We start from the raw sequence: 21,954 nt of genomic DNA on the forward strand, positions 1-21,954 counted from the left end.
CAATTTGCAGTACCGGTTCGACACTAGAATACTGCGCCTTGGTTCTTCCAAAAGCGATAGTAATAAGCACGTCGACTGCAGTGTCATTTGGGGTAGTGAGTCAGACATGGAGAGGATATGAGGCGGGTGGAATATGCAACGACAGGGGCATTGCAGGGCGGCCGCCGGCTCCTTGCGCTGTGGCGCACCGGTGCCGGCGGCGGCCTGGCTGGGCTGCTGGTGCCTCCATGTAGAGCTGCCGCCGAGCCCAGGCAAAGTGCCGCTAACGAAGCGATTGCCTTTGGTGACATCTTTTGCAATAACGACTGCGCGAATCGACGGTATCTCGTAAGGAAGGAAAGAGCAGCAGCTGCCGCCGAGCCCAGGCGCCGTGCCGAACACGCAGAAGGTCCCCGGCTCGATTGCGGGCGGAAACCCGTTTTCGTCGCACTCAGCAAGACACTTGCTACGATCTCTACTGTGTTCATTTAAATCAACTTCAAACGTTCCATCAGCAGGGTGCACATGGCTCAAATGAAACATGAAACGGTTTCAGAACTGGTTGTCGGATTTTAGCGCTGACTTGGAGGCCTGGAAATGCGCGAAACAGCCGCCGCCATGCGATTTGTTACCACACCGTTGTACAAAACCAAGGGCTCGTCCGGGATTTGAACCCGGGACCTCCTGCACCCGAAGCAGGAATCATACCCCTAGACCAACGAGCCTATTCGTTCCGAAAACGCACTGCATGTGAATGACGCCACCTTTGATGGCCTCACCATGTAGGGCTGCAGCTCAGCCAGCGTTCTCCCTGTCTGTCGCGGTTAGATTGTTTCCATCGACGTCTTTTACTACAGGAACTTCACGAATCGGAGGGAGCTCGTAGCCGATGCCCTTGCTAACACAGAAGAGAAACTGTTGCTATTACGAGTCTCCGGGTGGTACATGAAAATGACCGTTGTTTCCGTGGTGTAGCGGTTATCACGTCTGCTTTACACGCAGAAGGTCCCCGGTTCGATCCCGGGCGGGAACACAACAATTTTAATCTACATTTCGGATTTCATTTCCGAGATGACCTCACGTCCGCGTATGCAGAGACAAGCAATGTTGTATGCTAGACGGATAGGGCGTCATTTTACTGTCAAATACTGTTGCTCTCTTATTGCACCGGTATTTGGTAACTGAGAACGCCCCTAGCTCCATTATGGCAGGCAAAATTTATAATCCGGTTCTTCAGGGCTACTTCAAGTGCGCTTGCTACTGGCTTTCCTGAGCTCACCCTACTCGCCTTGTCACAGCTCTGTCAAAGTGTGATGCAAACTAATAATGAGAAACTCTTAGCCACGCTCAATCTTACATGCCACCCCTTGGTTGTTGCCGTCGCTAGTAAGATGAGGGTAGACTGTCGCACAATTAAGCTGAATCTCCACTCACGGTGCACATATCCCGCAAAGACAACCTTGTTTTCCGTTGCATGCAAAATTACCGTCTGCCTTTCTACCGAATTCCACCTACGTACTTTACTGGTGCCGCATTCTTGTTATATCCACGTGCTATAACAGGCGTCAACTCTTCATTGAGGAGCTGCAACCGGGGCTGAGTTCCACCTACTCTTCAGCACGGTCAAAATGGCAGGGCTCGTCCGGGATTTGAACCCGGGACCTCCTGCACCCAAAGCAGGAATCATACCCCTAGACCAACGAGCCACCTGGCTGGAGCAGTCAAGTTAATCCCAAGTAGTGGGCCTCACAGGGAACACAAACTTTCACGCGAATTCGCAAGATAAACGCTTTCTGCAGGCAGCACTCACCACTGATGAGAAGAATATTAAAGGCAACGAATAAAAAGCGAAATAACTTCATCGAGCACTGCTTATGAACAGCCGGCAGTGCCTCAGTTTCGGTATGTGGTTCCTCAGGGTTAAGAGAAGGCGAATGCACTAAACAAAAGAACATCGGGAAACCAAGCACCAACTCATAACGAAAAGATTGCACAATATACTGCAAGCAAAACTTCCAGAAGACGGATACTGAAGACGCCGCAGACAAAAGAATTATTCTATGCAGTAACGATTATCTAGGAAGCGTGAATTGCATGTGCTGCTCCACCACACAACTTCTTTTGATACTGTTTTACTTATTCTAAATTTTCATTACCTGATCGTCTCTAAAATACTGTGCGGTTATCACCTGGTTTCCAACAGCGATAGTAGTAAGTAAGTCGACTACAAAGTCTTTCAAAGTAGGTCAGACACAAAAAAAAAAAAAAAAAATTTCAGAGCTGCGTGTAGCTCATGTCATTCTGCTTTCAATCGTGAATCTCCGGCTGGGAGTAGTGGCGTACTTCTGTAATCCAAGCTTCTGGGAGGCCGTTGTGTGGGAGAGATCTGGAAACAACTACAGATTCGACCGTTCCACGAGCTCAGGAACGGCCGCGAGGCCTTCATCGAGCTCTGCAGGTCGACAGATGATAGTGTGGAAATTTCGGCAAGCGGTGGCTAAGGGTTAAGAGATGCCAAACGCACTAAACACAAGAAAGTCGGGTAACCGAAGCACACAACTCATAACGAAAAGATTGCGGAATGCAGTGCGAAAGCAAAACTTCGAGAAGACCAACTCTGAAGCCATCGGCGAGCTAGGAATTATTCCGCACAAGAAGCGATCATGTAGGAAGAGCGAGCCGAGGCTGTCGCTCGACCACACAATAAATTTTTGCTTAATCCCAATTTGCAGTACCGGTTCGACACTAGAATACTGCGCCTTGGTTCTTCCAAAAGCGATAGTAATAAGCACGTCGACTGCAGTGTCATTTGGGGTAGTGAGTCAGACATGGAGAGGATATGAGGCGGGTGGAATATGCAACGACAGGGGCATTGCAGGGCGGCCGCCGGCTCCTTGCGCTGTGGCGCACCGGTGCCGGCGGCGGCCTGGCTGGGCTGCTGGTGCCTCCATGTAGAGCTGCCGCCGAGCCCAGGCAAAGTGCCGCTAACGAAGCGATTGCCTTTGGTGACATCTTTTGCAATAACGACTGCGCGAATCGACGGTATCTCGTAAGGAAGGAAAGAGCAGCAGCTGCCGCCGAGCCCAGGCGCCGTGCCGAACACGCAGAAGGTCCCCGGCTCGATTGCGGGCGGAAACCCGTTTTCGTCGCACTCAGCAAGACACTTGCTACGATCTCTACTGTGTTCATTTAAATCAACTTCAAACGTTCCATCAGCAGGGTGCACATGGCTCAAATGAAACATGAAACGGTTTCAGAACTGGTTGTCGGATTTTAGCGCTGACTTGGAGGCCTGGAAATGCGCGAAACAGCCGCCGCCATGCGATTTGTTACCACACCGTTGTACAAAACCAAGGGCTCGTCCGGGATTTGAACCCGGGACCTCCTGCACCCGAAGCAGGAATCATACCCCTAGACCAACGAGCCTATTCGTTCCGAAAACGCACTGCATGTGAATGACGCCACCTTTGATGGCCTCACCATGTAGGGCTGCAGCTCAGCCAGCGTTCTCCCTGTCTGTCGCGGTTAGATTGTTTCCATCGACGTCTTTTACTACAGGAACTTCACGAATCGGAGGGAGCTCGTAGCCGATGCCCTTGCTAACACAGAAGAGAAACTGTTGCTATTACGAGTCTCCGGGTGGTACATGAAAATGACCGTTGTTTCCGTGGTGTAGCGGTTATCACGTCTGCTTTACACGCAGAAGGTCCCCGGTTCGATCCCGGGCGGGAACACAACAATTTTAATCTACATTTCGGATTTCATTTCCGAGATGACCTCACGTCCGCGTATGCAGAGACAAGCAATGTTGTATGCTAGACGGATAGGGCGTCATTTTACTGTCAAATACTGTTGCTCTCTTATTGCACCGGTATTTGGTAACTGAGAACGCCCCTAGCTCCATTATGGCAGGCAAAATTTATAATCCGGTTCTTCAGGGCTACTTCAAGTGCGCTTGCTACTGGCTTTCCTGAGCTCACCCTACTCGCCTTGTCACAGCTCTGTCAAAGTGTGATGCAAACTAATAATGAGAAACTCTTAGCCACGCTCAATCTTACATGCCACCCCTTGGTTGTTGCCGTCGCTAGTAAGATGAGGGTAGACTGTCGCACAATTAAGCTGAATCTCCACTCACGGTGCACATATCCCGCAAAGACAACCTTGTTTTCCGTTGCATGCAAAATTACCGTCTGCCTTTCTACCGAATTCCACCTACGTACTTTACTGGTGCCGCATTCTTGTTATATCCACGTGCTATAACAGGCGTCAACTCTTCATTGAGGAGCTGCAACCGGGGCTGAGTTCCACCTACTCTTCAGCACGGTCAAAATGGCAGGGCTCGTCCGGGATTTGAACCCGGGACCTCCTGCACCCAAAGCAGGAATCATACCCCTAGACCAACGAGCCACCTGGCTGGAGCAGTCAAGTTAATCCCAAGTAGTGGGCCTCACAGGGAACACAAACTTTCACGCGAATTCGCAAGATAAACGCTTTCTGCAGGCAGCACTCACCACTGATGAGAAGAATATTAAAGGCAACGAATAAAAAGCGAAATAACTTCATCGAGCACTGCTTATGAACAGCCGGCAGTGCCTCAGTTTCGGTATGTGGTTCCTCAGGGTTAAGAGAAGGCGAATGCACTAAACAAAAGAACATCGGGAAACCAAGCACCAACTCATAACGAAAAGATTGCACAATATACTGCAAGCAAAACTTCCAGAAGACGGATACTGAAGACGCCGCAGACAAAAGAATTATTCTATGCAGTAACGATTATCTAGGAAGCGTGAATTGCATGTGCTGCTCCACCACACAACTTCTTTTGATACTGTTTTACTTATTCTAAATTTTCATTACCTGATCGTCTCTAAAATACTGTGCGGTTATCACCTGGTTTCCAACAGCGATAGTAGTAAGTAAGTCGACTACAAAGTCTTTCAAAGTAGGTCAGACACAAAAAAAAAAAAAAAAAATTTCAGAGCTGCGTGTAGCTCATGTCATTCTGCTTTCAATCGTGAATCTCCGGCTGGGAGTAGTGGCGTACTTCTGTAATCCAAGCTTCTGGGAGGCCGTTGTGTGGGAGAGATCTGGAAACAACTACAGATTCGACCGTTCCACGAGCTCAGGAACGGCCGCGAGGCCTTCATCGAGCTCTGCAGGTCGACAGATGATAGTGTGGAAATTTCGGCAAGCGGTGGCTAAGGGTTAAGAGAAGCCAAACGCACTAAACACAAGAAAGTCGGGTAACCGAAGCACACAACTCATAACGAAAAGATTGCGGAATGCATTGCGAAAGCAAAACATCGAGAAGACCAACTCTGAAGCCGTCGGCGAGCTAGGAATTATTCCGCACAAGAAGCGATCATGTAGGAAGAGCGAGCCGAGGCTGTCGCTCGACCACACAATAAATTTTTGCTTAATCCCTATTCGCAGTACCGGTTCGACACTAGAATACTGCGCCTTGGTTCTTCCAAAAGCGATAGTAATAAGCACGTCGACTGCAGTGTCATTTGGGGTAGTGAGTCAGGCTAACGAAGCGATTGCCTTTGGTGACATCTTTTGCAATAACGACTGCGCGAATCGACGGTATCTCGTAAGGAAGGAAAGAGCAGCAGCTGCCGCCGAGCCCAGGCGCCGTGCCGAACACGCAGAAGGTCCCCGGCTCGATTGCGGGCGGAAACCCGTTTTCGTCGCACTCAGCAAGACACTTGCTACGATCTCTACTGTGTTCATTTAAATCAACTTCAAACGTTCCATCAGCAGGGTGCACATGGCTCAAATGAAACATGAAACGGTTTCAGAACTGGTTGTCGGATTTTAGCGCTGACTTGGAGGCCTGGAAATGCGCGAAACAGCCGCCGCCGTGCGATTTGTTACCACACCGTTGTACAAAACGCAAGGGCTCGTCCGGGATTTGAACCCGGGACCTCCTGCACCCGAAGCAGGAATCATACCCCTAGACCAACGAGCCTATTCGTTCCGAAAACGCACTGCATGTGAATGACGCCACCTTTGATGGCCTCACCATGTAGGGCTGCAGCTCAGCCAGCGTTCTCCCTGTCTGTCGCGGTTGGATTGTTTCCATCGACGTCTTTTACTACAGGAACTTCACGAATCGGAGGGAGCTCGTAGCCGATGCCCTTGCTAACACAGAAGAGAAACTGTTGCTATTACGAGTCTCCGGGTGGTACATGAAAATGACCGTTGTTTCCGTGGTGTAGCGGTTATCACGTCTGCTTTACACGCAGAAGGTCCCCGGTTCTATCCCGGGCGGGAACACAACAATTTTAATCTACATTTCGGATTTCATTTCCGAGATGACCTCACGTCCGCGTATGCAGAGACAAGCAATGTTGTATGCTAGACGGATAGGGCGTCATTTTACTGTCAAATACTGTTGCTCTCTTATTGCACCGGTATTTGGTAACTGAGAACGCCCCTAGCTCCATTATGGCTGGCAAAATTTATAATCCGGTTCTTCAGGGCTACTTCACGTGCGCTTGCTACTGGCTTTCCTGAGCTCACCCTACTCGCCTTGTCACAGCTCTGTCAAAGTGTGATGCAAACTAATAATGAGAAACTCTTAGCCACGCTCAATCTTACATGCCACCCCTTGGTTGTTGCCGTCGCTAGTAAGATGAGGGTAGACTGTCGCACAATTAAGCTGAATCTCCACTCACGGTGCACATATCCCGCAAAGACAACCTTGTTTTCCGTTGCATGCAAAATTACCGTCTGCCTTTCTACCGAATTCCACCTACGTACTTTACTGGTGCCGCATTCTTGTTATATCCACGTGCTATAACAGGCGTCAACTCTTCATTGAGGAGCTGCAACCGGGGCTGAGTTCCACCTACTCTTCAGCACGGTCAAAATGGCAGGGCTCGTCCGGGATTTGAACCCGGGACCTCCTGCACCCAAAGCAGGAATCATACCCCTTCTTTTTTTTTTTTTTTTTTTTCTTGAAATTTATTGCGGCTCCATTGCCTCGTGGTAACAGAAAACGTCAAAGAAGTTAAAAGGAAAGTGAAAATCCATTTCTTCGAAAATAGAAAAGCTTTGTTTGGAACTCTGCGAAATTGAAAGAGAACTAAATTATTTCTCGAAAACAGAAAACTGAATTTTCTTCTTCTTACAAAATGAAGCTTGAAATCTTGCCAATCGATTACTTCAGAGGTGTTTGTAACTCGTGGTTCGGTCAACATGACGTAGTATTCGCGGTATAGATGGTCCGTCTTATCTTGAGTGAGTATCTGCTGAATGTTCGTTAACATGAAATTCAATCAATTGATCTAGCAGTCACTTTTTTTTTTTTACGTTATAGTTTTGAGCAGGTAGTTGGCGAAGTTATCCTTATAGTTTTTCGTTTTCATTAGTATATGGTGGTGAGTTGTAAGATAGACCCAGAAGTCTTCTTTACTCTTTTCTGCTTTTGTAAATAAGTAATGTACAGTAGCGGCTTTTAACCAGTTTAGAGCGTTCCTTCTCGTCCGTGGGTACGGGGTATCGTCCGGCGTCAGAAAGGCAGCAGGGGTTATGTATCTGGGCGATGTTCGATTGATGAGTGCTAACTTGTTCGTGATATATTCCCATATATCTTTTACGTTGTCGCACACAAACCTGTGTTCATCAGTATCTATTAAATTACACGTTGTGCACAAAGGTGATTCTGCGAGGTGTATGTTATGTAGTTTGGAGTTAGTGGCCAATTTTCTGTTAACTGCGAAATACCAAGTGGCTTTCATTGTTGACGGCAAGTACGGACAATGGATGTTCTCCCAGATTACCTTCCAGTCGAAAAGGTTGTATTTTTCTTCGATGTTATTTTTCTTCTTATCTTTTAGAAGTTCCTGGTAAACGTGTTTCACTGTCTTCATTTCCTGTTCGGGGATCCTTGTTTGTACATAACTGTACTCCAGTAAAAACCATTTTAAGTGGTAAAGTCCGTTTGGAATATGTTGCACCGTGATTGGTGGACTGAGGTCGGCGGGAGCTATCTCAGTAAGCAGGTGAGCAGCGAGACTATCAGCTGAGTGTTTCCATTGGTGGAAAGTTTTTGATATGTATAAAGCTTGCGCCTTCTTTCCAACATCGACAAGATTTAAGCCACCATTTTTTGTGGCAAGCGTTAAGGTGTCAAACTGGACTTTAAAAATGTGGTGATGGCTGACAAACTGTCCTAAAGCTGACATAATTCGTTTTGCAGTGAGTGTAGACATTGGTAAAACTTGAGCGATATAATCGAGTTTCGAGGTGAGGTACACATTTGCGACCGTTACTTTCTGAATTTCATTTAGTTTTCGTACACTGTGTTCTCGTATGCTGGCACCAATAGTCCGTAGAAGCTTTCTATAGTTGGTTGCAATGGTGTGCCGAATGTTACTCTGAAAATCAATTCCAAGACACTTGAAGATCTTCAGCTGACGTAGTTGTCCGTGAGGGTGCGATCCTAGGCCGCGGCCAATATTGAATATCCCAGACTTTGTCCAGTTTAGTTGTGCACCCGACGCTTGCTCATATTGCCTGACTAGCTGTAGTGCGGTCTCCAGTTCTATTTAGTACAAGGAAACCGACATCGTCTGCATACGCCTTGCACACTACTCGGGAGCCATGTATGACGACGCCCTGTAAACTTTGCGTCAGGGTAGCTAACAAAGGCTCAATGGCAATCGCAAAAAGCGCCATGGACATTGGGCAGCCCTGCCTGACGGAACTGGCTATCTCTATCGCTCGGGTAGGTTGGCCATTGATGATGACTCTGGATAAATTATTCGCTACCATCTGTTGTATAATTGCGACGAACCCAGGTGGAAAGCCCATCGCATACATGGTACGAAAGAGATACTGGTGGTTGACCCTGTCAAAGGCTTTGTCGAAGTCCAAGGACATGATGGCACATTTCAGCTTACAGACTTCCGCAATGGAGATTAAATCACGGTAGTCGCACAAAGTCTGTTGAATTTTCCGATCCTTTCCCACACTGGTCTGGTAAGGGCCAATGATACTGGTCATTGTAGATTTAAGCCTGTGGGCCAAAAGTCTCGCAAAGATTTTATAGTCGCTGTTGAGCAGCGTTATCGGTCTTAGTTTTTTTACGTTTGCTCTGCCTGAGTTTTTTTTAATTAGAACGACAATGCCTTCACAGAAGCTGGTGGGGATCACGTTGTTGTGGTCTAGAAGTTCGTTACAGATGCAAGTGATCTTCGCCTTTGTGGTGTTCCAGAATTTTTGATAGAATTCGGCGGGAATTCCGTCAGGTCCGGGGGATTTATTCTTGGCACTTTCCCAGAGTACATATTCAACGTCTTCTTCGGTTGCCACGTCTAATAGCTTTTCCGCGTCCACGAGACTGACTCTGTTGCGCAAATTATTCAAAAGAGCATCCTGCGCTTGCACGTTAACTTCTTTATTGGACATCAAGGTGGTGAAGTAGTTTAGCACCGCCGCTTTAATCTCGTTGTGCGTAGTCAGCGTTGCGCCATCCTCAGCAATTAACTCCGTCAGTATTTTACGGGACCCTTTCCTACTTTCTTGGATCATATGGTAGACTGAGGTGAGTTCTTGGTGTACAGTAGTCTGGACCCGTGACCTGACTTTGTAGCCTTCTAGCTGCGTCCTCCTTAGGGTTAGGATTTTGGCCTGGATTTTCTTAATTCGTTGACAATTCTCGACAGCCGAAGTGCCGAGCATATACAGTTCCCGCAGACAATGAAAATAGAAATTGATCGTCCTTTGAAGCCAAAAGCCCTTTTCCCGTGCGTAGTTCATGAAACACCACCTAATTTTAGGTTTGGCGCACCTGAGCCACCAATCAATGGCCGAATTATAAGATGCAAATCTGTGCTCACATTCTCGCCAGGTATTGAGGAAGGCTTCTTGACACGCCGAGTCTTGTAGATGTGAAACATTTAATTTCCACCGGCCCCTGTATCGACACGTCCGTTGTCGGTCGAGAGTGATAGTACAGATGTATGCAGCATGATCTGAGAACGCCACTGGCCATACTTCTGACTGCAGAATGTTATTCCTCAAAGTGGGTGTGACATAAATGCGATCGAGACGGCTTGCCGAATGGGTCGTGATATGGGTAAACCCAGGTGCTGCACCATGCTTGAGCTCCCAAGAGTCAACTAAGCGCAAGTCTCGTACAATTCGTTCCAGTTCAAGTGATTTGTTAAGATTGGGAGTTTGGTCCTTTGCACTGATGACACAGTTAAAGTCGCCTCCGAAAATGACATTGTCGTGGCGGACGCTAAAGAGAGGAACTATTTCTTCTTTAAAGAATTCTGCTCTTTGACGTCTGTTACTGGAACCGGATGGGGCATATACATTAATTAGTCTGTTGTTATAAAAAGTGCCCGCAATGCCCCTACTGTTCGGCAGTTTCGTGACGTCATGAATAATGATACCTTCCTTCACAATAAAAGCTGTACCTAATTCGCAACCGGCCCCAGGATTAGTGATGACATTATAACCTGGTATGCAATCAAGTCCGATCTCTGCTACTTCTTGTACAAACAAAATGTCTACATCAGCTGCATATAAAAAGTCTTTTAAATGTTGTAGTTTAAGAGCGCTGCGTATCTTATTAATATTGAGAGTAGCAAGTCGATAGGCCTGTGGCGGAATTGTGGTGGACTAAACAGGAAACAGACCTAAAACCAGTCCGATATCAAACAGAAATAACGCTGGAAATAGAAGTCACGTCGTAAAAGCACTTTGGAAGCAATTCCAGATAACAAAAACATGTATTGACAGTCACTTTAAAGGCAGAGTTAAAAATATTCTCCGTTTGAGAAGGGAGCAGTCGTGCGTTCTTTTTGCGCGGTAGACTCTGTCGAGGCGTTAGCTTTCTCATTAACATCGTCGTCTTTGGAGACTGAAGTTACGGCTGTCACCGCTTCGGAAGTATCCATACTGTCGACGTCGGCAGTGGATTCTGTATCGTCTGCCCAACTAGTTGGCGGTGGCTGTGTTGAGGGCATTACCGACTCGTGAGCAGGATAGAGTTTGACCATGCGGACATCACAGTCGGCTCGGAGTTGAGCTGACTGTTCGGGGTTCAGAGGTAGAGCATCTGAGACATTGTCAATGACTGATGGTAAACTGGCTGAGGGATGATCATGGTTTGTGCTATCAGATGCTTTGTCACTGAGTTGTTCACCTATCTGTTTAGCCTTTTCGCGCAGAACCGGTGCCATCTGTTCTGTACCCTGGCGGGCAACTCTCCGTTTTTTAGTTTTTCTGGGAGACGTACGATTTTGTGGGCCTTGATCGGAACCTGCTGGAGATTCCCCCCGTGGAGTAGCAGCGGCCGATGGGGACGCAGCCGTTTGCATGTCGGATGCCTGTTCTTCTGTGACTACGACGGACGGCGATATTTCTATGGGTTTAGGTGGGGTCTCTTCCGGCGTTGCAACAGTCTCCATTCGCGTCACTGTCGCAGGCACTACAGTATTTTCACTGACTTCGGTGACCGTGGATATAGCCGGAAGCCCACGCGCTGCGGCGACGTACGTCACAGGCAGTGATGTCATCGCGGGGGGCCTGGCAGCCTCGCCGGCAGGCAGCTGCGCCACTCGCCTCTGCATGCATTCGGCACGCACGTGACCCGTCGAGTTGCATGCGGCACACGTTCGAGGCTGATCATCGTACATGACTATCGCACGATACCCGCAGACGTGTACATAAGACGGGATGTGCTTCTGCAGCTCGATTTTCAATTGCCGCACCCCATTAAGAACCGGGAACTTATGTGCGCTAGACCAACGTTCCGCAATATTGCTTATGATTTTACCGTATGGACAGAGCACTGCGTTGAGCTGTTCACTGGTTATTTCAAATGGAAGTTCAAAAATTCTAACAGTCCGTATTCCTAGGCCGGCATGCGAAACAGCAACTTCTCCCACATTTCCATCACTATGTTTAAACTTTAGGATACCACCACAAGATTCAACGATTTTCTCACACATCTCTGATCGAGCTAATTTAACGAAAACGGTGCTACTGACAATCGAAAGATGTATCCCGATTATGTCCTCAAGTCCTATCTTTACTTCATCTTCTAACCATTGCTCAACTTCAAAAGATTTAGGTCGGACAAAATTTCTGTCAAAAGTAAACTTCAGTGTGTCTTTCCTACTCGGTTGAGACATCACGAAATCGAGTTCATTTGCAGATCACACCAAAACACTGGTAGACACTGAAGCAAGCGCAGCGACTCACCACACGTAAACAGCGACGGCGCGGCGCGCAGCACAGCACGTCCGACCTCGACCGCGTCCGCCGGCTGACTGAACCCGGGACCTCCTGCACCCAAAGCAGGAATCATACCCCTAGACCAACGAGCCACCTGGCTGGAGCAGTCAAGTTAATCCCAAGTAGTGGGCCTCACAGGGAACACAAACTTTCACGCGAATTCGCAAGATAAACGCTTTCTGCAGGCAGCACTCACCACTGATGAGAAGAATATTAAAGGCAACGAATAAAAAGCGAAATAACTTCATCGAGCACTGCTTATGAACAGCCGGCAGTGCCTCAGTTTCGGTATGTGGTTTCTCAGTGTTAAGATAAGGCGAATGCACTAAACAAAAGAACATCGGGAAACCAAGCACCAACTCATAACGAAAAGATTGCACAATATACTGCAAGCAAAACTTCCAGAAGACGGATACTGAAGACGCCGCAGACAAAAGAATTATTCTATGCAGTAACGATTATCTAGGAAGCGTGAATTGCATGTGCTGCTCCACCACACAACTTCTTTTGATACTGTTTTACTTATTCTAAATTTTCATTACCTGATCGTCTCTAAAATACTGTGCGGTTATCACCTGGTTTCCAACAGCGATAGTAGTAAGTAAGTCGACTACAAAGTCTTTCAAAGTAGGTCAGACACAAAAAAAAAAAAAAAAATTTCGGAGCTGCGTGTAGCTCATGTCATTCTGCTTTCAATCGTGAATCTCCGGCTGGGAGTAGTGGCGTACTTCTGTAATCCAAGCTTCTGGGAGGCCGTTGTGTGGGAGAGATCTGGAAACAACTACAGATTCGACCGTTCCACGAGCTCAGGAACGGCCGCGAGGCCTTCATCGAGCTCTGCAGGTCGACAGATGATAGTGTGGAAATTTCGGCAAGCGGTGGCTAAGGGTTAAGAGAAGCCAAACGCACTAAACACAAGAAAGTCGGGTAACCGAAGCACACAACTCATAACGAAAAGATTGCGGAATGCAGTGCGAAAGCAAAACTTCGAGAAGACCAACTCTGAAGCCATCGGCGAGCTAGGAATTATTCCGCACAAGAAGCGATCATGTAGGAAGAGCGAGCCGAGGCTGTCGCTCGACCACACAATAAATTTTTGCTTAATCCCAATTTGCAGTACCGGTTCGACACTAGAATCCTGGCCTTGGTTCTTCCAAAAGCGATAGTAATAAGCACGTCGACTGCAGTGTCATTTGGGGTAGTGAGTCAGACATGGAGAGGATATGAGGCGGGTGGAATATGCAACGACAGGGGTATTGCAGGGCGGCCGCCGGCTCCTTGCGCTGTGGCGCACCGGTGCCGGCGGCGGCCTGGCTGGGCTGCTGGTGCCTCCATGTAGAGCTGCCGCCGAGCCCAGGCAAAGTGCCGCTAACGAAGCGATTGCCTTTGGTGACATCTTTTGCAATAACGACTGCGCGAATCGACGGTATCTCGTAAGGAAGGAAAGAGCAGCAGCTGCCGCCGAGCCCAGGCGCCGTGCCGAACACGCAGAAGGTCCCCGGCTCGATTGCGGGCGGAAACCCGTTTTCGTCGCACTCAGCAAGACACTTGCTACGATCTCTACTGTGTTCATTTAAACCAACTTCAAACGTTCCATCAGCAGGGTGCACATGGCTCAAATGAAACATGAAACGGTTTCAGAACTGGTTGTCGGATTTTAGCGCTGACTTGGAGGCCTCGAAATGCGCGACACAGCCGCCGCCATGCGATTTGTTACCACACCGTTGTACAAAACGCAAGGGCTCGTCCGGGATTTGAACCCGGGACCTCCTGCACCCGAAGCAGGAATCATACCCCTAGACCAACGAGCCTATTCGTTCCGAAAACGCACTGCATGTGAATGACGCCACCTTTGATGGCCTCACCATGTAGGGCTGCAGCTCAGCCAGCGTTCTCCCTGTCTGTCGCGGTTGGATTGTTTCCATCGACGTCTTTTACTACAGGAACTTCACGAATCGGAGGGAGCTCGTAGCCGATGCCCTTGCTAACACAGAAGAGAAACTGTTGCTATTACGAGTCTCCGGGTGGTACATGAAAATGACCGTTGTTTCCGTCGTGTAGCGGTTATCACGCCTGCTTTACACGCAGAAGGTCCCCGGTTCGATGCCGGGCGGGAGCACAACAATTTTAATCTACATTTCGGATTTCATTTCCGAGATGACCTCACGTCCGCGTATGCAGAGACAAGCAATGTTGTATGCTAGACGGATAGGGCGTCATTTTACTGTCAAATACTTTTGCTCTCTTATTGCACCGGTATTTGGTAACTGAGAACGCCCCTAGCTCCATTATGGCTGGCAAAATTTATAATCCGGTTCTTCAGGGCTACTTCAAGTGCGCTTGCTACTGGCTTTCCTGAGCTCACCCTACTCGCCTTGTCACAGCTCTGTCAAAGTGTGATGCAAACTAATAATGAGAAACTCTTAGCCACGCTCAATCTTACATGCCACCCCTTGGTTGTTGCCGTCGCTAGTAAGATGAGGGTAGACTGTCGCACAATTAAGCTGAATCTCCACTCACGGTGCACATATCCCGCAAAGACAACCTTGTTTTCCGTTGCATGCAAAATTACCGTCTGCCTTTCTACCGAATTCCACCTACGTACTTTACTGGTGCCGCATTCTTGTTATATCCACGTGCTATAACAGGCGTCAACTCTTCATTGAGGAGCTGCAACCGGGGCTGAGTTCCACCTACTCTTCAGCACGGTCAAAATGGCAGGGCTCGTCCGGGATTTGAACCCGGGACCTCCTGCACCCAAAGCAGGAATCATACCCCTAGACCAACGAGCCACCTGGCTGGAGCAGTCAAGTTAATCCCAAGTAGTGGGCCTCACAGGGAACACAAACTTTCACGCGAATTCGCAAGATAAACGCTTTCTGCAGGCAGCACTCACCACTGATGAGAAGAATATTAAAGGCAACGAATAAAAAGCGAAATAACTTCATCGAGCACTGCTTATGAACAGCCGGCAGTGCCTCAGTTTCGGTATGTGGTTTCTCAGGGTTAAGAGAAGGCGAATGCACTAAACAAAAGAACATCGGGAAACCAAGCACCAACTCATAACGAAAAGATTGCACAATATACTGCAAGCAAAACTTCCAGAAGACGGATACTAAAGACGCCGCAGACAAAAGAATTATTCTATGCAGTAACGATTATCTAGGAAGCGTGAATTGCATGTGCTGCTCCACCACACAACTTCTTTTGATACTGTTTTACTTATTCTAAATTTTCATTACCTGATCGTCTCTAAAATACTGTGCGGTTATCACCTGGTTTCCAACAGCGATAGTAGTAAGTAAGTCGACTACAAAGTCTTTCAAAGTAGGTCAGACACAACAAAAAAAAAAAAAAAAAAAATCGGAGCTGCGTGTAGCTCATGTCATTCTGCTTTCAATCGTGAATCTCCGGCTGGGAGTAGTGGCGTACTTCTGTAATCCAAGCTTCTGGGAGGCCGTTGTGTGGGAGAGATCTGGAAACAACTACAGATCCGACCGTTCCACGAGCTCAGGAACGGCCGCGAGGCCTTCATCGAGCTCTGCAGGTCGACAGATGATAGTGTGGAAATTTCGGCAAGCGGTGGCTAAGGGTTAAGAGAAGCCAAACGCACTAAACACAAGAAAGTCGGGTAACCGAAGCACACAACTCATAACGAAAAGATTGCGGAATGCAGTGCGAAAGCAAAACTTCGAGAAGACCAACTCTGAAGCCATCGGCGAGCTAGGAATTATTCCGCACAAGAAGCGATCATGTAGGAAGAGCGAGCCGAGGCTGTCGCTCGACCACACAATAAATTTTTGCTTAATCCCAATTTGCAGTACCGGTTCGACACTAGAATACTGCGCCTTGGTTCTTCCAAAAGCGATAGTAATAAGCACGTCGACTGCAGTGTCATTTGGGGTAGTGAGTCAGACATGGAGAGGATATGGGGCGGGTGGAATATGCAACGACAGGGGCATTGCAGGGCGGCCGCCGGCTCCTTGCGCTGTGGCGCACCGGTGCCGGCGGCGGCCTGGCTGGGCTGCTGGTGCCTCCATGTAGAGCTGCCGCCGAGCCCAGGCAAAGTGCCGCTAACGAAGCGATTGCCTTTGGTGACATCTTTTGCAATAACGACTGCGCGAATCGACGGTATCTCGTAAGGAAGGAAAGAGCAGCAGCTGCCGCCGAGCCCAGGCGCCGTGCCGAACACGCAGAAGGTCCCCGGCTCGATTGCGGGCGGAAACCCGTTTTCGTCGCACTCAGCAAGACACTTGCTACGATCTCTACTGTGTTCATTTAAACCAACTTCAAACGTTCCATCAGCAGGGTGCACATGGCTCAAATGAAACATGAAACGGTTTCAGAACTGGTTGTCGGATTTTAGCGCTGACTTGGAGGCCTCGAAATGCGCGACACAGCCGCCGCCATGCGATTTGTTACCACACCGTTGTACAAAACGCAAGGGCTCGTCCGGGATTTGAACCCGGGACCTCCTGCACCCGAAGCAGGAATCATACCCCTAGACCAACGAGCCTATTCGTTCCGAAAACGCACTGCATGTGAATGACGCCACCTTTGATGGCCTGACCATGTAGGGCTGCAGCTCAGCCAGCGTTCTCCCTGTCTGTCGCGGTTGGATTGTTTCCATCGACGTCTTTTACTACAGGAACTTCACGAATCGGAGGGAGCTCGTAGCCGATGCCCTTGCTAACACAGAAGAGAAACTGTTGCTATTACGAGTCTCCGGGTGGTACATGAAAATGACCGTTGTTTCCGTCGTGTAGCGGTTATCACGCCTGCTTTACACGCAGAAGGTCCCCGGTTCGATGCCGGGCGGGAGCACAACAATTTTAATCTACATTTCGGATTTCATTTCCGAGATGACCTCACGTCCGCGTATGCAGAGACAAGCAATGTTGTATGCTAGACGGATAGGGCGTCATTTTACTGTCAAATACTTTTGCTCTCTTATTGCACCGGTATTTGGTAACTGAGAACGCCCCTAGCTCCATTATGGCTGGCAAAATTTATAATCCGGTTCTTCAGGGCTACTTCAAGTGCGCTTGCTACTGGCTTTCCTGAGCTCACCCTACTCGCCTTGTCACAGCTCTGTCAAAGTGTGATGCAAACTAATAATGAGAAACTCTTAGCCACGCTCAATCTTACATGCCACCCCTTGGTTGTTGCCGTCGCTAGTAAGATGAGGGTAGACTGTCGCACAATTAAGCTGAATCTCCACTCACGGTGCACATATCCCGCAAAGACAACCTTGTTTTCCGTTGCATGCAAAATTACCGTCTGCCTTTCTACCGAATTCCACCTACGTACTTTACTGGTGCCGCATTCTTGTTATATCCACGTGCTATAACAGGCGTCAACTCTTCATTGAGGAGCTGCAACCGGGGCTGAGTTCCACCTACTCTTCAGCACGGTCAAAATGGCAGGGCTCGTCCGGGATTTGAACCCGGGACCTCCTGCACCCAAAGCAGGAATCATACCCCTAGACCAACGAGCCACCTGGCTGGAGCAGTCAAGTTAATCCCAAGTAGTGGGCCTCACAGGGAACACAAACTTTCACGCGAATTCGCAAGATAAACGCTTTCTGCAGGCAGCACTCACCACTGATGAGAAGAATATTAAAGGCAACGAATAAAAAGCGAAATAACTTCATCGAGCACTGCTTATGAACAGCCGGCAGTGCCTCAGTTTCGGTATGTGGTTTCTCAGGGTTAAGAGAAGGCGAATGCACTAAACAAAAGAACATCGGGAAACCAAGCACCAACTCATAACGAAAAGATTGCACAATATACTGCAAGCAAAACTTCCAGAAGACGGATACTAAAGACGCCGCAGACAAAAGAATTATTCTATGCAGTAACGATTATCTAGGAAGCGTGAATTGCATGTGCTGCTCCACCACACAACTTCTTTTGATACTGTTTTACTTATTCTAAATTTTCATTACCTGATCGTCTCTAAAATACTGTGCGGTTATCACCTGGTTTCCAACAGCGATAGTAGTAAGTAAGTCGACTACAAAGTCTTTCAAAGTAGGTCAGACACAACAAAAAAAAAAAAAAAAAAAATCGGAGCTGCGTGTAGCTCATGTCATTCTGCTTTCAATCGTGAATCTCCGGCTGGGAGTAGTGGCGTACTTCTGTAATCCAAGCTTCTGGGAGGCCGTTGTGTGGGAGAGATCTGGAAACAACTACAGATTCGACCGTTCCACGAGCTCAGGAACGGCCGCGAGGCCTTCATCGAGCTCTGCAGGTCGACAGATGATAGTGTGGAAATTTCGGCAAGCGGTGGCTAAGGGTTAAGAGAAGCCAAACGCACTAAACACAAGAAAGTCGGGTAACCGAAGCACACAACTCATAACGAAAAGATTGCGGAATGCAGTGCGAAAGCAAAACTTCGAGAAGACCAACTCTGAAGCCATCGGCGAGCTAGGAATTATTCCGCACAAGAAGCGATCATGTAGGAAGAGCGAGCCGAGGCTGTCGCTCGACCACACAATAAATTTTTGCTTAATCCCAATTTGCAGTACCGGTTCGACACTAGAATACTGCGCCTTGGTTCTTCCAAAAGCGATAGTAATAAGCACGTCGACTGCAGTGTCATTTGGGGTAGTGAGTCAGACATGGGGAGGATATGGGGCGGGTGGAATATGCAACGACAGGGGCATTGCAGGGCGGCCGCCGGCTCCTTGCGCTGTGGCGCACCGGTGCCGGCGGCGGCCTGGCTGGGCTGCTGGTGCCTCCATGTAGAGCTGCCGCCGAGCCCAGGCAAAGTGCCGCTAACGAAGCGATTGCCTTTGGTGACATCTTTTGCAATAACGACTGCGCGAATCGACGGTATCTCGTAAGGAAGGAAAGAGCAGCAGCTGCCGCCGAGCCCAGGCGCCGTGCCGAACACGCAGAAGGTCCCCGGCTCGATTGCGGGCGGAAACCCGTTTTCGTCGCACTCAGCAAGACACTTGCTACGATCTCTACTGTGTTCATTTAAACCAACTTCAAACGTTCCATCAGCAGGGTGCACATGGCTCAAATGAAACATGAAACGGTTTCAGAACTGGTTGTCGGATTTTAGCGCTGACTTGGAGGCCTCGAAATGCGCGACACAGCCGCCGCCATGCGATTTGTTACCACACCGTTGTACAAAACGCAAGGGCTCGTCCGGGATTTGAACCCGGGACCTCCTGCACCCGAAGCAGGAATCATACCCCTAGACCAACGAGCCTATTCGTTCCGAAAACGCACTGCATGTGAATGACGCCACCTTTGATGGCCTGACCATGTAGGGCTGCAGCTCAGCCAGCGTTCTCCCTGTCTGTCGCGGTTGGATTGTTTCCATCGACGTCTTTTACTACAGGAACTTCACGAATCGGAGGGAGCTCGTAGCCGATGCCCTTGCTAACACAGAAGAGAAACTGTTGCTATTACGAGTCTCCGGGTGGTACATGAAAATGACCGTTGTTTCCGTCGTGTAGCGGTTATCACGCCTGCTTTACACGCAGAAGGTCCCCGGTTCGATGCCGGGCGGGAGCACAACAATTTTAATCTACATTTCGGATTTCATTTCCGAGATGACCTCACGTCCGCGTATGCAGAGACAAGCAATGTTGTATGCTAGACGGATAGGGCGTCATTTTACTGTCAAATACTTTTGCTCTCTTATTGCACCGGTATTTGGTAACTGAGAACGCCCCTAGCTCCATTATGGCTGGCAAAATTTATAATCCGGTTCTTCAGGGCTACTTCAAGTGCGCTTGCTACTGGCTTTCCTGAGCTCACCCTACTCGCCTTGTCACAGCTCTGTCAAAGTGTGATGCAAACTAATAATGAGAAACTCTTAGCCACGCTCAATCTTACATGCCACCCCTTGGTTGTTGCCGTCGCTAGTAAGATGAGGGTAGACTGTCGCACAATTAAGCTGAATCTCCACTCACGGTGCACATATCCCGCAAAGACAACCTTGTTTTCCGTTGCATGCAAAATTACCGTCTGCCTTTCTACCGAATTCCACCTACGTACTTTACTGGTGCCGCATTCTTGTTATATCCACGTGCTATAACAGGCGTCAACTCTTCATTGAGGAGCTGCAACCGGGGCTGAGTTCCACCTACTCTTCAGCACGGTCAAAATGGCAGGGCTCGTCCGGGATTTGAACCCGGGACCTCCTGCACCCAAAGCAGGAATCATACCCCTAGACCAACGAGCCACCTGGCTGGAGCAGTCAAGTTAATCCCAAGTAGTGGGCCTCACAGGGAACACAAACTTTCACGCGAATTCGCAAGATAAACGCTTTCTGCAGGCAGCACTCACCACTGATGAGAAGAATATTAAAGGCAACGAATAAAAAGCGAAATAACTTCATCGAGCACTGCTTATGAACAGCCGGCAGTGCCTCAGTTTCGGTATGTGGTTTCTCAGGGTTAAGAGAAGGCGAATGCACTAAACAAAAGAACATCGGGAAACCAAGCACCAACTCATAACGAAAAGATTGCACAATATACTGCAAGCAAAACTTCCAGAAGACGGATACTAAAGACGCCGCAGACAAAAGAATTATTCTATGCAGTAACGATTATCTAGGAAGCGTGAATTGCATGTGCTGCTCCACCACACAACTTCTTTTGATACTGTTTTACTTATTCTAAATTTTCATTACCTGATCGTCTCTAAAATACTGTGCGGTTATCACCTGGTTTCCAACAGCGATAGTAGTAAGTAAGTCGACTACAAAGTCTTTCAAAGTAGGTCAGACACAACAAAAAAAAAAAAAAAAAAAATCGGAGCTGCGTGTAGCTCATGTCATTCTGCTTTCAATCGTGAATCTCCGGCTGGGAGTAGTGGCGTACTTCTGTAATCCAAGCTTCTGGGAGGCCGTTGTGTGGGAGAGATCTGGAAACAACTACAGATTCGACCGTTCCACGAGCTCAGGAACGGCCGCGAGGCCTTCATCGAGCTCTGCAGGTCGACAGATGATAGTGTGGAAATTTCGGCAAGCGGTGGCTAAGGGTTAAGAGAAGCCAAACGCACTAAACACAAGAAAGTCGGGTAACCGAAGCACACAACTCATAACGAAAAGATTGCGGAATGCAGTGCGAAAGCAAAACTTCGAGAAGACCAACTCTGAAGCCATCGGCGAGCTAGGAATTATTCCGCACAAGAAGCGATCATGTAGGAAGAGCGAGCCGAGGCTGTCGCTCGACCACACAATAAATTTTTGCTTAATCCCAATTTGCAGTACCGGTTCGACACTAGAATACTGCGCCTTGGTTCTTCCAAAAGCGATAGTAATAAGCACGTCGACTGCAGTGTCATTTGGGGTAGTGAGTCAGACATGGGGAGGATATGGGGCGGGTGGAATATGCAACGACAGGGGCATTGCAGGGCGGCCGCCGGCTCCTTGCGCTGTGGCGCACCGGTGCCGGCGGCGGCCTGGCTGGGCTGCTGGTGCCTCCATGTAGAGCTGCCGCCGAGCCCAGGCAAAGTGCCGCTAACGAAGCGATTGCCTTTGGTGACATCTTTTGCAATAACGACTGCGCGAATCGACGGTATCTCGTAAGGAAGGAAAGAGCAGCAGCTGCCGCCGAGCCCAGGCGCCGTGCCGAACACGCAGAAGGTCCCCGGCTCGATTGCGGGCGGAAACCCGTTTTCGTCGCACTCAGCAAGACACTTGCTACGATCTCTACTGTGTTCATTTAAACCAACTTCAAACGTTCCATCAGCA

General features: G+C 48.7%; 17 non-coding genes across 17 annotated transcripts; 6 read left to right on the top strand and 11 right to left on the bottom strand.

The window, feature by feature from the left end:
- Positions 1-632: 632 nt before the first annotated feature.
- Positions 633-704, bottom strand: Trnap-cgg (transfer RNA proline (anticodon CGG)). Its single transcript has one exon. It is a non-coding gene; the product is annotated as a tRNA-Pro (tRNA).
- A 235-nt stretch (positions 705-939) lies between these two features.
- Positions 940-1,012, top strand: Trnav-uac (transfer RNA valine (anticodon UAC)). Its single transcript has one exon. It is a non-coding gene; the product is annotated as a tRNA-Val (tRNA).
- Positions 1,013-1,613: 601 nt separating this feature from the next.
- Trnap-ugg (transfer RNA proline (anticodon UGG)) lies at positions 1,614-1,685 on the bottom strand. The gene has a single exon. It is a non-coding gene; the product is annotated as a tRNA-Pro (tRNA).
- A 1,648-nt stretch (positions 1,686-3,333) lies between these two features.
- On the bottom strand, positions 3,334-3,405 carry Trnap-cgg (transfer RNA proline (anticodon CGG)). Its single transcript has one exon. It is a non-coding gene; the product is annotated as a tRNA-Pro (tRNA).
- A 235-nt stretch (positions 3,406-3,640) lies between these two features.
- Trnav-uac (transfer RNA valine (anticodon UAC)) lies at positions 3,641-3,713 on the top strand. The gene has a single exon. It is a non-coding gene; the product is annotated as a tRNA-Val (tRNA).
- Positions 3,714-4,314: 601 nt separating this feature from the next.
- Positions 4,315-4,386, bottom strand: Trnap-ugg (transfer RNA proline (anticodon UGG)). Its single transcript has one exon. It is a non-coding gene; the product is annotated as a tRNA-Pro (tRNA).
- A 1,492-nt stretch (positions 4,387-5,878) lies between these two features.
- Positions 5,879-5,950, bottom strand: Trnap-cgg (transfer RNA proline (anticodon CGG)). Its single transcript has one exon. It is a non-coding gene; the product is annotated as a tRNA-Pro (tRNA).
- Positions 5,951-6,185: 235 nt separating this feature from the next.
- Trnav-uac (transfer RNA valine (anticodon UAC)) lies at positions 6,186-6,258 on the top strand. Its single transcript has one exon. It is a non-coding gene; the product is annotated as a tRNA-Val (tRNA).
- A 7,718-nt stretch (positions 6,259-13,976) lies between these two features.
- Trnap-cgg (transfer RNA proline (anticodon CGG)) lies at positions 13,977-14,048 on the bottom strand. Its single transcript has one exon. It is a non-coding gene; the product is annotated as a tRNA-Pro (tRNA).
- Positions 14,049-14,283: 235 nt separating this feature from the next.
- Positions 14,284-14,356, top strand: Trnav-uac (transfer RNA valine (anticodon UAC)). Its single transcript has one exon. It is a non-coding gene; the product is annotated as a tRNA-Val (tRNA).
- A 601-nt stretch (positions 14,357-14,957) lies between these two features.
- Positions 14,958-15,029, bottom strand: Trnap-ugg (transfer RNA proline (anticodon UGG)). Its single transcript has one exon. It is a non-coding gene; the product is annotated as a tRNA-Pro (tRNA).
- Positions 15,030-16,681: 1,652 nt separating this feature from the next.
- On the bottom strand, positions 16,682-16,753 carry Trnap-cgg (transfer RNA proline (anticodon CGG)). Its single transcript has one exon. It is a non-coding gene; the product is annotated as a tRNA-Pro (tRNA).
- Positions 16,754-16,988: 235 nt separating this feature from the next.
- Trnav-uac (transfer RNA valine (anticodon UAC)) lies at positions 16,989-17,061 on the top strand. Its single transcript has one exon. It is a non-coding gene; the product is annotated as a tRNA-Val (tRNA).
- Positions 17,062-17,662: 601 nt separating this feature from the next.
- Positions 17,663-17,734, bottom strand: Trnap-ugg (transfer RNA proline (anticodon UGG)). The gene has a single exon. It is a non-coding gene; the product is annotated as a tRNA-Pro (tRNA).
- Positions 17,735-19,386: 1,652 nt separating this feature from the next.
- Trnap-cgg (transfer RNA proline (anticodon CGG)) lies at positions 19,387-19,458 on the bottom strand. The gene has a single exon. It is a non-coding gene; the product is annotated as a tRNA-Pro (tRNA).
- A 235-nt stretch (positions 19,459-19,693) lies between these two features.
- Trnav-uac (transfer RNA valine (anticodon UAC)) lies at positions 19,694-19,766 on the top strand. Its single transcript has one exon. It is a non-coding gene; the product is annotated as a tRNA-Val (tRNA).
- A 601-nt stretch (positions 19,767-20,367) lies between these two features.
- Trnap-ugg (transfer RNA proline (anticodon UGG)) lies at positions 20,368-20,439 on the bottom strand. The gene has a single exon. It is a non-coding gene; the product is annotated as a tRNA-Pro (tRNA).
- Between the last annotated feature and the right edge of the window lie 1,515 nt (positions 20,440-21,954).

Source organism: Schistocerca serialis, chromosome 2 (assembly GCF_023864345.2).
Source record: "Schistocerca serialis cubense isolate TAMUIC-IGC-003099 chromosome 2, iqSchSeri2.2, whole genome shotgun sequence".
NCBI lineage: Eukaryota > Metazoa > Arthropoda > Insecta > Orthoptera > Acrididae > Schistocerca > Schistocerca serialis.